The sequence below is a fragment of the Mastomys coucha genome, unplaced genomic scaffold (genome assembly GCF_008632895.1).
Source record: "Mastomys coucha isolate ucsf_1 unplaced genomic scaffold, UCSF_Mcou_1 pScaffold15, whole genome shotgun sequence".
Lineage (NCBI taxonomy): Eukaryota > Metazoa > Chordata > Mammalia > Rodentia > Muridae > Mastomys > Mastomys coucha.
In genome coordinates this window covers 19741294-19753623 of record NW_022196897.1, presented here as the reverse complement: position 1 = coordinate 19753623, position 12330 = coordinate 19741294, and positions in this window count along the sequence as shown.

The following is a 12330-nucleotide window of genomic DNA, read 5'->3' as shown; positions in this document are numbered from 1 at the left end:
CTACATCCTCTTGCTCAGGGGCAAGGGTTCAGTGGAGGCCGGCTCGGGTCAGATGAATCAAGACTGCCTCACAGGAAGGTGGTCCGTGTACAGAAATGTGCTAAACGCTGCTACAGTTCACTTCTCTCTTCCTCTGTGGCTAAGTGCCCTCTCCTCCGATAGGGCCACCAGCCCTGGTCCTCAGACTTGTTTTGGAGCCTCTAGAGACACAGGCTGGGCATTTCCTGGCAGACTCGAGGTGGTGGTAAGGTCAGATAGGCCATTCTACTGGCCTCTTTGATCTGGGTAGCCTAGGGCCAAATTGTAAAGATTAGATGGAGCAGTCCAAGGAAACTTTCAGAATAAACCAGTCAAATCTACTTTCACGTCCCATTCAGAGAGTGTCCCTGAAACCTCCCCTTCTGCAGAGCCATAGTGGTGGGTGCCCAGGACCCAGGACAGGAGAGCAGGGCTTGGTCAAACCACTCTTAGCCTGTCTCCTCATGGGCTCCTCTGAACTTCTGGTCCCAGGAGTAGGGGGGCAACTGTGGTCTATTCCATTTGGCTCTGTTGTGAGCCCTCTGAAGTTCCTAATTTATGGGGACTGTAAGGGACAGAGTGTCAGGTGAGAGCCATGAGCAGAAAACCTAGGCCAAAAATAGGCTCTTGCCTCATAATCAGGCCCCACAGGTGGCCCTGAGCTGGCATGGCTCTGGAGCCTGGTAATCAAGGAATTAATGCTGGGTCTATGTGAGTGGGCATGCTTTAACTCTGGTACTAACTGTTCAAGGGTACAGATTAAGCCTGGGAACGTATCTGGAGGTTTCTGCAGAGAGCAGGGCACAGAGGGTTTGTGGAGAGGGGCAGGAGGGTGTTAGAGATAGCGCAGGTGGCGGAGCGGGGATGGTGGAGGTGAAGGTGGGGTGGCAGTCATGGCGATGGTTTTAATGGTGATGATGACTAGTGGTTGTGATGGTGGGGGTGTGATTGTGGTAAAGGTGATGGTGATGGTAGTGGTAGTGATGGTGATGACGAAGTTGGGCGTGAATGGGATGATGGTGGTGGTGGCAAGAAATGGATGGTTGTAGATGTGGTGGTGAGGGGGTGATGGTGACTTTGGTGATGGTGTGTGTCTTAGCCAGGTTTCTATTGCTGTGCTAAAGCACCATGAACCAAAGCAACTTGGGGAGGAAAGGGTTTATTTCAGCTTCTAGTTCTACATCACAGTCCATCACTGAGGAGAGTCAGGACAGGAATTCAAATAGGGCATGAACCCTGAGGTAGGAGCTGATGCATAGGCCATGGAGAGGTGCTCCTCAGGGCTTGCTCAGCCTGCTTTCGGATAGCACCCAGGACCATCAGCCCAGGGGTGGCCCTACCTACAACGAGCTGGGGTCGCCCACATCAATCATTAATCAAGAAAATGCCCTACAGACTTGCCCACAGACCAGTCAGGTGGGAGAATTTCTCATTTGGGGTTCCCTCATTCCAAATGACTCTAGCTTGTGTCAGGTTGACATAGCACTAGCCAGCACGGTGAGCGAGGGGTATGGGGAGAACTGTAGCTCTGTCCCTGGCAAGCCCATGCTGTGGCGCCGACTGCTGCGCTTCATCTCTGTGGGTGCCTGAGCAGGCTTGGCCTATTGCTCTTTGTTTTTAAATCTTTATCTAAGGGTAACTAATCGGAGACCCTGAGAGATGCTCTCTTGCCCACAGCCCTTCAAAGCAGCAAGGTTGGTCCAGCACCCACGCCTGTTGCTTCCACTGCTCTGGCCCCTGCTTCAGGGATGCAGAGGTTGGTCAGCCAGAGGGATACACCATAGTCCATGTCTCTCCCTCTCATAATTTACGTCCCCCCAGTTTCCGCAGCCATGGTGTGAACCTGTACTCAGGAGCCCTGCAGAGTGGTTTCGTGTTTCTTAGCTCTTTGACTTCTGTAAGGAAGCTGATTAACAGATGGGGAAACTGAGGCCAGAGAGAAGCTAAACCCTGACAGAGGTCACAGAACACAGATGAAGAGGTTGCTGACCTTCCCAGGATGCCTGACTCCTGGGTTCTCCCCTGGCCTCCTTGGAGCCCCCAGCTGCCCCCTCATGCTCTGGGACAGGAAAGAGTATCCTCGGCAGGTGGGGTCACTCTCTTGAACATGGCACCAATCTCTGTCTGGATGCCAGGAGGAAAAGGACTCTACACTCAGCTGACTATTCCTGTGGTGGGGCCTCCTGGCAGTGGGACCCAGCGGGGCTATAATCCCCAGTGCCCAAGCTGCTGAAGGCAACATGAAAAAACAGAACCAGATGCCTCTGTGAACACTCCTAGAGCTCTCTCCTCTGAAGGCTGGAGCTTCCCAAATGCCTGTACTTCCTCTCTCTGCCTCCCAGTTACTGTCTCCAGCTCCCCCACCTACAGGTGACAATCCTCAAGACCTCCCAGCCAAACTCAACAGCCAGTGGGCCTGAAGTTCCCCCTAACTCCCAAATTGCTCACACTCACTGGCCAAGGCCCTGCTGGTGATCCAGACTTCCACCTCCCCAGGGAGCTGCGCTCATGGCCAATCTATCCATCCCTGTGCAGGGCCCTAGTCCACCTGACAGGCCTCCACCTGCCTCTTCTCCTAAGAAGCCATGGCCTTGGCCAGCCCCCAGAGGCCTCCTGCAGAGGAAATGAGGGCCAGCTGTGCTGGAGAAAGGTGACTTCTGTCACCTCCTGGGCTCAGTGGAGCAGCAGAGACAGAGCTGGGTCTCTTGAGGATTCTGCTGCTTTGCCCATTGGCTTGGAGGAAAGTCAGGTCCCCAGGCAACAAGCAGATGCAGAGGCCCAGCTCCACCCCTTGAAGACCCTCCTTGGGCTGCCTCTCTCCCTGATGGCTCTCCATGCCATTGGTCCCAGGGTCTCCTGAAGAAGGAGCTATGAAGGGGCTCCTCTGGGCATGCTGAAGGCCCCGGTGGGCCTCAGTTTCCTATCTGGAAGTCAAGAGGGCTAAGCTGGCTGGCTGTTAGCAGCTCTTCCCGGTCTGACACTGCAGGCCTGGAGAACAGCCCCCACCCCTCCTGCCCCACCGCAACCCCATCTCCATCACTAAGGGAAAATAAAAAGAAAAAAACCCCACCACCCACCCCATCTAATCCTTTGCCGGCTTATACCACGCAGCTCAGCTCTCTCTCAGCTCCTCTGGGGGATGATGGAAATGTGAATTTAAATAGAGTTATGTTGAAAGAACATTACCTCGCATGGTCCCAGCAGGGAGAGGTCCTGCCGAGATGCCGAGGCGGCCGGGTGAGGCCGGCTGTTTATGAGCAAGGCCAGCACCTTTGGACAATTACAATCAGGACAGCTTGATTAGCCCTCCTTCTCGCCTCACCCCTTCCCATGAATCTCTTTAATAGCTAGCTGCTTTCTTTTGGGGCGCTGGGGCCTGCTGCTGGGAACTAGCCACGGGTAGATAATCTCCAGGTAGCGCTGGCATGCCATTGGCTGCTAACCCAGAGTCAGCACCAGCTTTCTGGGCAGCTGGTTCCCCTGCCTCTCGGGGTGACCATCAGCCCGGGACAGGATTAACATGGCTGTCTGCTCTGAGCTAAGGCTCCAGACACAGAGCTCTTGGGCAGAGCGGAGTGGGTGTTATGAGCTGGGGGCACCTAGAAGGCCTTTCTCCCAGTGTGCAGCCTAAGCCTGGATCGTCCCACACTACCTGAGTGACAAAGAGAGGGACAGAGTCCTCGGCCTCTCCTGCTGGCCTCAGAGTGGGTGATTGTGGGGAGGGCAGGATTGTGGGAAATATTCTTGGCGCTATCAGTGTTGACTGGGAGAGGTGGCGAGCTGCAGCTGGGCTTGTCCCTGGGGTATCCCTTCAGCCTGGAGTTCACAGCAAGCCCCAAGGGGAAGGTCGGGGCAGGGCAGAGTGTTGGTATGCTCTGAGAAACAAGCTGGTTAGCTCTAAGGTCGTCACACTGGGAGGGAGGAGCTAGAGGGGACTTTAGGAGGAAGCCAGACAGGCAGAGGGAGCAGGAGTCCTACAACCCCAGCTGGCAGATACCAGCTCTTCCAGGTGAAAGCCGGGCCTTGGAGATGAGAGGAGCTTGTTGAGGGATACAGTTCCAAGAGGGGCAGTTGCCCCCAAATGTGGTGGTGGTGGTGATGATGGTGATAGTGGTGGTGGTGATGAAGATGATGGGGTGATAACGCTTGTGTTGGTGATGGTGATGATAATGATTGTGGGGATGAAGCTGCTGCTAAAGGTTAATGATGGGATTTGGCTATAGACTCCAGGCCTTCTTTCCAACCTCCTTTACTACCGCCCTCCCCCAGCATCAAGCTGCCTTCTCCATGTGAGGACCACACTTGTGACACCATGGCGGAGGTCAGTCCACAGGGAGCTGCTCTATGACTGGGAGCAGATGAAGTCAGACCTCATTCATTCATTCATTCATTCATTCATTCGTTCATAATCAAGTCCGCTGTGTGCTGGAGCAAGCATGGTCGCTCACAGCCCTGCTTCCCTGTGGCCCCAGTGCAGCCCCAGCCCATCTTCTGGACTGCAGGACAGGCCTGAGATGTCGGGATAGAGGCTGCTCCGTGTCCTCGGGTGCAGAGAAGGCTGGAGCCTTCCCACCAACCCTGGGCTCCCGACACTGTGGGAAAGAAATCCTGAGATTGCAGAGGCAAGGCCAGGCTGGGAGAGGGGATGGGGTGTCTTAAAGACGGGCTTGCCCTCTGACTCCGTAATTCCCTTCCTGGGAATCCATCTAAGGGAGTAATTAGCGAGGCGGGCTGAGATGCATGGGAGTGTTCACAGTGAGGCAGTGCGTTCATGGTGCGTTGTTTATCAACAGCTACAAAGTGGAAATAAATGTCCAAAAAGAAGCGAGATTTACAAACATGCAGCTCTGCCATTCCAATTCTGGAAGCAGGCCACGCTGGTGGCGGGGCTCCAGGCTTTCCTGGGTGGCCGCTTGAGGCCTCTGTTCCCTCATCTGTAGATGGTGTAACCTTGCTAAGAGATGGCTTCCGGTGGAGGGTGAGCTAGGTAGTAGCTGTGAAAACTCAGCTTGGTACAGCTCCGGGTCCCTAGCGTACCTCTGGACACATCCCCTAGAGCCAGTGTCAGACTGCAATTAGACAGAAGGTTCAGGGTATTGGACATGGCGCCATTAGAAGCTCCTACCCAGGTCTCCCTTGTTCCCCTGCTGACCCCAGTTGTCTTAGAAAATTCTCCCTAAAGCCATGGGCCAGACACACCCTGCTGGAAGGTCTTTGATGGGCCACATAGATGTATGTCTCAGAGGACAAAGGCACTGGCTGCTGAGCAACCTGGTGACCTGAGTTTGACTCTCAGAATCCATCCAGTAGAAGGAGAGGACGACTCCCAAAAGTTGTCTTCTGCCCTCTACTTGTGTGGAGCACAATGTACATATGCATGTACATAATGCACACATAAAAAACACAGGCATGCACGCACACACATGCATTCACACACACACACATACACACACATGCACACAATAAATAAAATGTAATAGAAAATTTAAAATAAATCAAATAAACATGTGATTTGCAAAGCTTAAGAACATGGGCCCTTGACCAGCTGGGTTGTGCAATGGCATCTGTAGTTAGAGACGAAGGTTGCCTCTGCTCAGCCTGAGGGGTACCGCCTTTGTATGAAGGACACAGATGCCACATGCTCCCATAGGGACTGACAGAGGCTGGTATCAGGCCATGGTCTAAACACTGGTTAGATCACAATTTACTGCTGGTGGCAAGAAGGAGTAGGAGCTACTGGCCAGTCTGCATACACGGCACCGGTTGCCTCCTGGGCACTTCAGAGCTGTACATACCAGAGAGATCTGCAGATGACCCTAAAGCCCTGAGGTCAAGAGGGGACAACGCCAGGAGGAAAGGTGGCTGTCATGGGCTCAAGCCTACGGGGACCCAAAAAACAAGTCAGTACTGCCTTCCGCAAAAGTGAGACCTGAAGGGGTCTCTCTAAATCACCAGCTTCTACTAGTCTGTGACTAAGGGCTGCCCCGGGGCCAGGGTGCCATTGCAATGTTTTGATGTGGTCTAGAATGACAAGTGCCCACAGAGCTGAATTCCCACAGGCCAGAGGTCTGACAACACAGGCTGCACAGGGCTCGGGTAAATATTGATGAAATGAGCTGCTGTTTTCCTGTCTAAGCCCAGGGGCTCATGCAGACACGCCCTCCCTCGGCCTGTGCTACACAAGCACAGATTCCTAAGAAGTTTCTGTGTCCAGTATGGACACAGTCTCCAGCAATGCCTGAACGCATGCATGAGGGCTCGGAAGCTCAGCTGTAGAGTGCCTACCCAGCGTGCACCAAGCTCAAAATTCTCCATCCCCAGCACTACGTAACCCAAGTGTGGTGGCTCGAGCCTGTAGTCCAAGCACTTGAGAAAGGAGGCAAGAGGACGACCAGTTCAAGGTCATCCTTGGCCACGAAGCAAGTTCAAGGCCAGCCTGGGGTTACACAAGACCCCGTCTCAAAACAACTAAACTAAACACGAGCTTGAAAGAACTGCTCTAAATCGGTAACAGAGATGATTTCTAGATCCAACAGTAGGTGATCTTTATACATTTATTCAAGACCACTTGCTTTTGTGCATTAGTCAGCTATGGCTGTGGCAGTGCTGTGTGACAACCATTCCCAATGCAGTGGCTTACTAAATAGCGTCTATCTCTCTGACTGGTAGCTCAGCTGGGAACTATAGCTTCTCAGAGCTCTGAGAGGAATGCAGGAGCATCTCTTACTGAATGTGCTGCCCTGGCTCCGGCTTTTCTTATCCCTGCTTCATCCCTTACAGCCATAATGGGCTCTCTTATGTCATGTCCACAATGATGGACTATTTCTTCTAATACTGGGAGCCAAAACATATCTTTGGGTCCTTATGTTGTTTCAGGTCACACCAGCAATAGAACCAAGTGACACAACGCCCTGTGGGCACCCTCCCCCCAACCCTGGACCCCACCCCACCCCCTAATCTGCTGTCTGCCAGGCCTCCCTCCTGGCTCCATCCTAGCTCCAACCCAGGCTTGTTCACAGGTCCATTTTAATTGCCCCAGTCTGAGTTGCTCCATCTGCTGCAGTCTCAGGAGCCTCTTTAGTGGCCTGCCCCAGCTGCCCTTAGAGCCCATGCAAAATGTGGTAACTAACTGACAAAGATGCCCACTGGATGCTACTCTGCCTACCTCTGCCTGCAATGTCCCCAGGGCTTCCCATCCGGAGTGGTATGAAACCTGCACGGGTTCCCTGCCTTGTATCACACAGCCTTCTTTCTGTCTCGGACCTCCTCTCTCCATTGTCCTCTCCTTAATACGTGCCAGTTCTGTTGGGACTCCACGACCTTTGCATCTGCTTCTTCCTGTGTCTGGTGAGAGAGAACTCCCCCTCAGCACCCTCTTCCCTTCTTCTCTGAAGATTACCACTCAGTAGCTCTTCCCTAGTACCTGGTTCATTTTCTCAGACACACTTTAGCTAACACCACGAGGCTTAAACTGCACATAGTAGCACTTAATAAATATTTGCAGAAGGTGCTTGCTAGCAGATTGGCTGTGGGTGGGGAGGGAAGTGGCAGAAGAAAAAGCTAGAGAGCCGGCTCCAAGTGCTGAGGGGTTGAAGGGTTGGCTGAAGTCTCTGTGAGGTTAGGGCCTTGTTACTGAGCAGTGACACCTGTCACTCCAGTTGAGGGTCTGAGCAGGACTCAGAGCACCAACTCCCAACTCCAAGGCCAGCTAAGAGACAGAATCCAGCCAGCCACACTTGAGGAATTGTTCCTGTGTAAAGGACAGGGACCCGAGAAGGGGCTGTGGGGTTTGGAGTCTTCCTGCAAGCAGGAGTGTGGATGGGACCAACTGCACTGGAAAGAGAAGAGGCAGCCCTGGGTAGGGGAGCAGGGCTGTGTTCTCAGTGGTGAAGGGGGCTGGGCACTGAAGCTGGCAACACTGGAAAGAGATGACTGACGTGCCCTTCCTTCCCACTGACACTGTTTCTGAGTGTTGACCCATGCGTCAACCTCCTTGGAGGCACAGTGACAGCTGAGCTGCCTGCCCTGCCACCGCATTGAGACCAGCCCTCTGGCAGGCAACACTGAGAGGGGTACCCAGGGAGGCAGAGCATTCCCTGGGGACAGACACCCTTCCCTTCAGTCTAAGGGTCCACACTGAATGAGGCCTGCTGACCTGCTGGCCATGGTGTGATGAGGTGACAGGGTGAGGGAGCCAAGGGACGGAGTGACAGATCCACCTGAGAGCACATCACCACTGAGTGTGGGAGCACCCCTGAACAGTGGGGGAGAGAACCGTGTGGCTGAAGGCCACACTTTGTGGGCAGGGGTGAGTAGTGGAGCAGCCACCACGCACAGCACAGCGATTTGGTCAGTTCTTTCAGAGTCAGACCCCCTCCCACTCTACATTCCTGTGGAGCGCCCCAAGGGTGTGCATGAGGTGGGTGTGCACCAGAAACATGTGCACAAGTGCTCACAACAGTGCCGGCACCATTCCTTACAGCCTTGAACAGAAACAGACCAGATGCCCACCAACACAGAGACAGCAGCAGCAGCAGAGCCACAGTCGGATAAATGCGGTCAATAAAGGGGCCGAGCCAAGGACACACACAGGTGGGTGAACTGTGAGAGCCCCTAAGAGGCACCACACAGGTCTCACTCCAAGTATTTGTAAGGCCAAGCAGGGCTGGGCTGGGCCTCCATGACACAGCACTCACCTAGCATGCTGGACGCCCTGGGTTCCATCCCCACCTCCACACAAAACAGGCATGGTGGAACATCAGGTATAGGGAAGTGGAGGCAGGCGAAGGAGAGAAAAAGCATTCTCAACGACACAGAGAGTTGAGGCTAGCGCGGGCTACAGGAAACCTTGTCCAAGAAATAAAAAGCAAGATGAACCAAGAACAGGAGGAACAATGAAGAGAATGTGACCAAGCAGGTATCCAAGGTGACCTACATGCTGATTGGCATGGTGGACAAGACTCTCTTAAGAGTTACTGATTGGGAATAGGGGAGATGGCTCAACAGGTAAAAGGTCGGGCTGCTGCTGCAGAGGGCCAGGGTGCAATTCCCAGCACCCACTCGGAGACTGGCTACCATCTGTAACTCCAGTTCCAGTGGATGTCATGTGCTCTTCTGGTCTCTGCAGGCACTGCACACACATGCTAGCAAAACACCATACACATAAAGTAAAAATGAATAAATCTTTAAAAATAAATAAATAAATAAATAAATAAGTAAAAAGACCTGTACATTTGGAGTTGGGGAAGTGGCTCTTACTGAGTAATGTGCTTGCAAGCATGAAGACCTGAATTTGAGCCTTAGAACTTACATAGAAACCTGGGCGATGCGGTGTGTGCTTGGAGGAGGGGAGGCAGAGCTGACAGCAGCCTGGGGCTGGGGTCAGGAGCTGCTCCATGGGATGTACCTGCACTGCCCCATTCCCACCCCCACTCCCTCATCAATTAAAAGGGTTGCAGTTGATCTAGACAGCCTTCAGGCCTAAGCAGGAAACCATGTGGTAACTGAAATTCTCTAGACTCAGGTTTCCCTTGTATCCAAACGGTTAATAGCACCTCACTCTGAAGGGCTCTCTCTTCTGGGGTTCAGAGACAGGCACCATGCATAAGCATCTGAGGGGTTAGTGTTAGCTAGGGCTCAAACTTTCCTGCTGTGACCTCAGGTGGGCGCTGGCTCTCTCAGAGCCTCAGTTTCTTCATTGACTGAGCAAAGGGTTCCTTCCCCACGGCTCCCTGGCCAGCCAATCTATCCTGAACAGCGGGCTTCAGATCCTAGTGAGGACTGTCACAGAAGACTAGGTAGATAGAGCTGGGACAAGCACACTGGAGACTGACCTCCCCAGGACTCACAAAAGGGCAAGAAGAGAAAAGTGATTGCACAAAGCTGTCCTCTGACCTCCACGCATGCTTTGTGGCACAGGTGCCTGCCCCGCCCCACTTCCCAATACTTATACATTAAATTAAGCAATTTCAAATGAGGACTCTGGAGTCTGGAAGAAGAGCTTAAATTCTCACCATGGTTTTTAAAAGATGAGCAGCTGTCCTCCATGGATTTCCCTCATCTCTTCCCATCATGTGGAAATACAGAGAGCACTCAAAGGTCAGCCACATGGCAGACACTTAAACAAGCTGGCCTGGGGCATCCCAGTTGCTTCCTGTTCTGCCTAGTGGTGGACTCTATGTGTCTGGGGTTCCCTGCTCCCTGATTCTCCTTTCTCCCAGCCTCAGGGATGCCAGGGTCTTGAGGAGCACACCCTGTCCACCTGGCATGCCCTGGCTAGCTTCTACCCTCCCTCCAGGACTGCAGTGAACCTAAAGCTTGCCACCTTGGTAACACTGTCTGGCCACCAAGTGCCAGGAATCCTGTTTCCGCACCTCAGTGCTAGGAGATACAGATGTGCTGCACCCGGCTTTTATATGGGTGCTGGGATCCTCATTTTGCAGAGCAAGCACTTTACCCAGTGAACCATGTCCATCTCCCCAGCCCAGAGAACCTCCAATTTCGACAACTAAATGGCCCATCAGACTGGTTTGTCCAATAAAACCCAGCTTGCTTCCTGAGAGAAACTCTGCTGAAATGTTTAAAATGACATATCTCCTTCGTGCCCTGTATTTACCGAGTGCTGAGTATATCTCAGAGGATCTGGGCAAAGTGCTAGGGACACAGGGATGGAAGGTGCAGGGGCCATTCATGGAAGGACTGTACTGTCCAGCTCCCAGGCACCAGCGCTGGCCATCACAGCTCAGCCTTGGCGCACCCTTCTCCAGTAATGATAACATCTGACAGACTAACCTCAAGATTTGAAAGATGCTGTCCAGTGGACTCAAGGCATGGACATGCAGCAGCGCTCCCTCTCCCTCCCTCTCTCTCTCTCTCTCTTACACACACACACACACACACACACACACACACACACACTACACATACACTTGGTGTCTGCTAATTCTTGCCTTTGATGGCAGCCTCTAGCTTGTCATCATGTTGACAAAGCAAAAGTAAAAAAAAAAAAAAAAAGGAAGAAGAAGAAGGAAAGAAAGAAAGAAATCCACCCCGTCACTCGGACTCCCCCATCTCTGCCCAGCTTGGCAGCCCCCACCCACCCCAGCCTTTGTATTATGAGTTTGTGTCAAGGTATGTTGGATTCTAAATTAAATGTCAGCCCACTGTACGTTTCTGGCTCCAGTGCAGAAAATGAGGCGCTGGCGCTGGAGCCCATCCAGTTGTTCAGCTCCCCGCATCTAACGGAGAGGGTGACAAGCCCACTGAATCACTGCACGGCACCTTCCCATGCCAAGGGGAGCCAGGATGAATTTATTTTTAATGATAAATGCGACTGTCAGAAGTGAGTTGAAACCGCTTTACCAGAAGAGTGAAGTGCCCTGGGCAGCGTACGGAGAGAGGTGGGTGGACGAGGGCCAGAGGTCTTGACCTCCTGGCCCACTGCCTCCAGGTCTCTGGAGAGAGGCAGGAGACAGGCACATTTGACATGCAGCCCACGTTCTGGAGCTCTGCTGCATGCAATGCTCTCTGGGAATATCAGAGACCAGCAAGCACCGAGACTCTTGTGCTCCAGTAGAGCACAGCCCAGGATTCAAATTCTGGATCTACCAGCTGCTGGATGATCTTGGTCAAGGTATTGAGCCTCTCTGACCTTCAGTCTTTAAAATGGGCACATTACCACAATTCACAGGTCTTTAGAGAGGAGACCGTTCATGAAATCTGTTGATACTGAAAATGAACGGTGTTCCACATGTGAAGAATCCTTACTAAACGACGACTCAAAATTAACCACATGGCTTTAGATTGTTGGGTAAATTATTTAACTGTATTTCTGAGTCCGTTTCACCATCCTTGAATGAGGCTAGCGATAGCTCTGATCTGTCAGGGTAGCTGGGAGAACCCTGGTGCCCTACGCGGGGCTGATGCTCCACAGATGACGGCCACTTCGGCCAGTCCAAGGCATGTTGTCACTCTAGGCCCCTAGCTGCTCTCTCTTGTCTCCTTTTTGTCTCACTTCACTTCTGTCCTCACTGTCCATCCTGTACCCCTCCCTGTGAAGACAGCAGCCAGGACTCCCCATTGCACTGCAGTGATGACCCTAGGGAGGACAGCTACCCTGGGCCAGCTGACAGCCTGTGATTGATGGATCCAGGCTCAGAAGGAAGGGCAGGACCTGCCCAAACTCTCTCTCTAGAATCTCAACTAAAATTTCTAGACTGTAACTGCCTGACAATTGGAGTTATCACACTCAGAGGACGTCCGGGAAGGAAGGGAAGGAGGGAGGGAGGGAGAGAGGGAGGGAGGGAGGGAGGG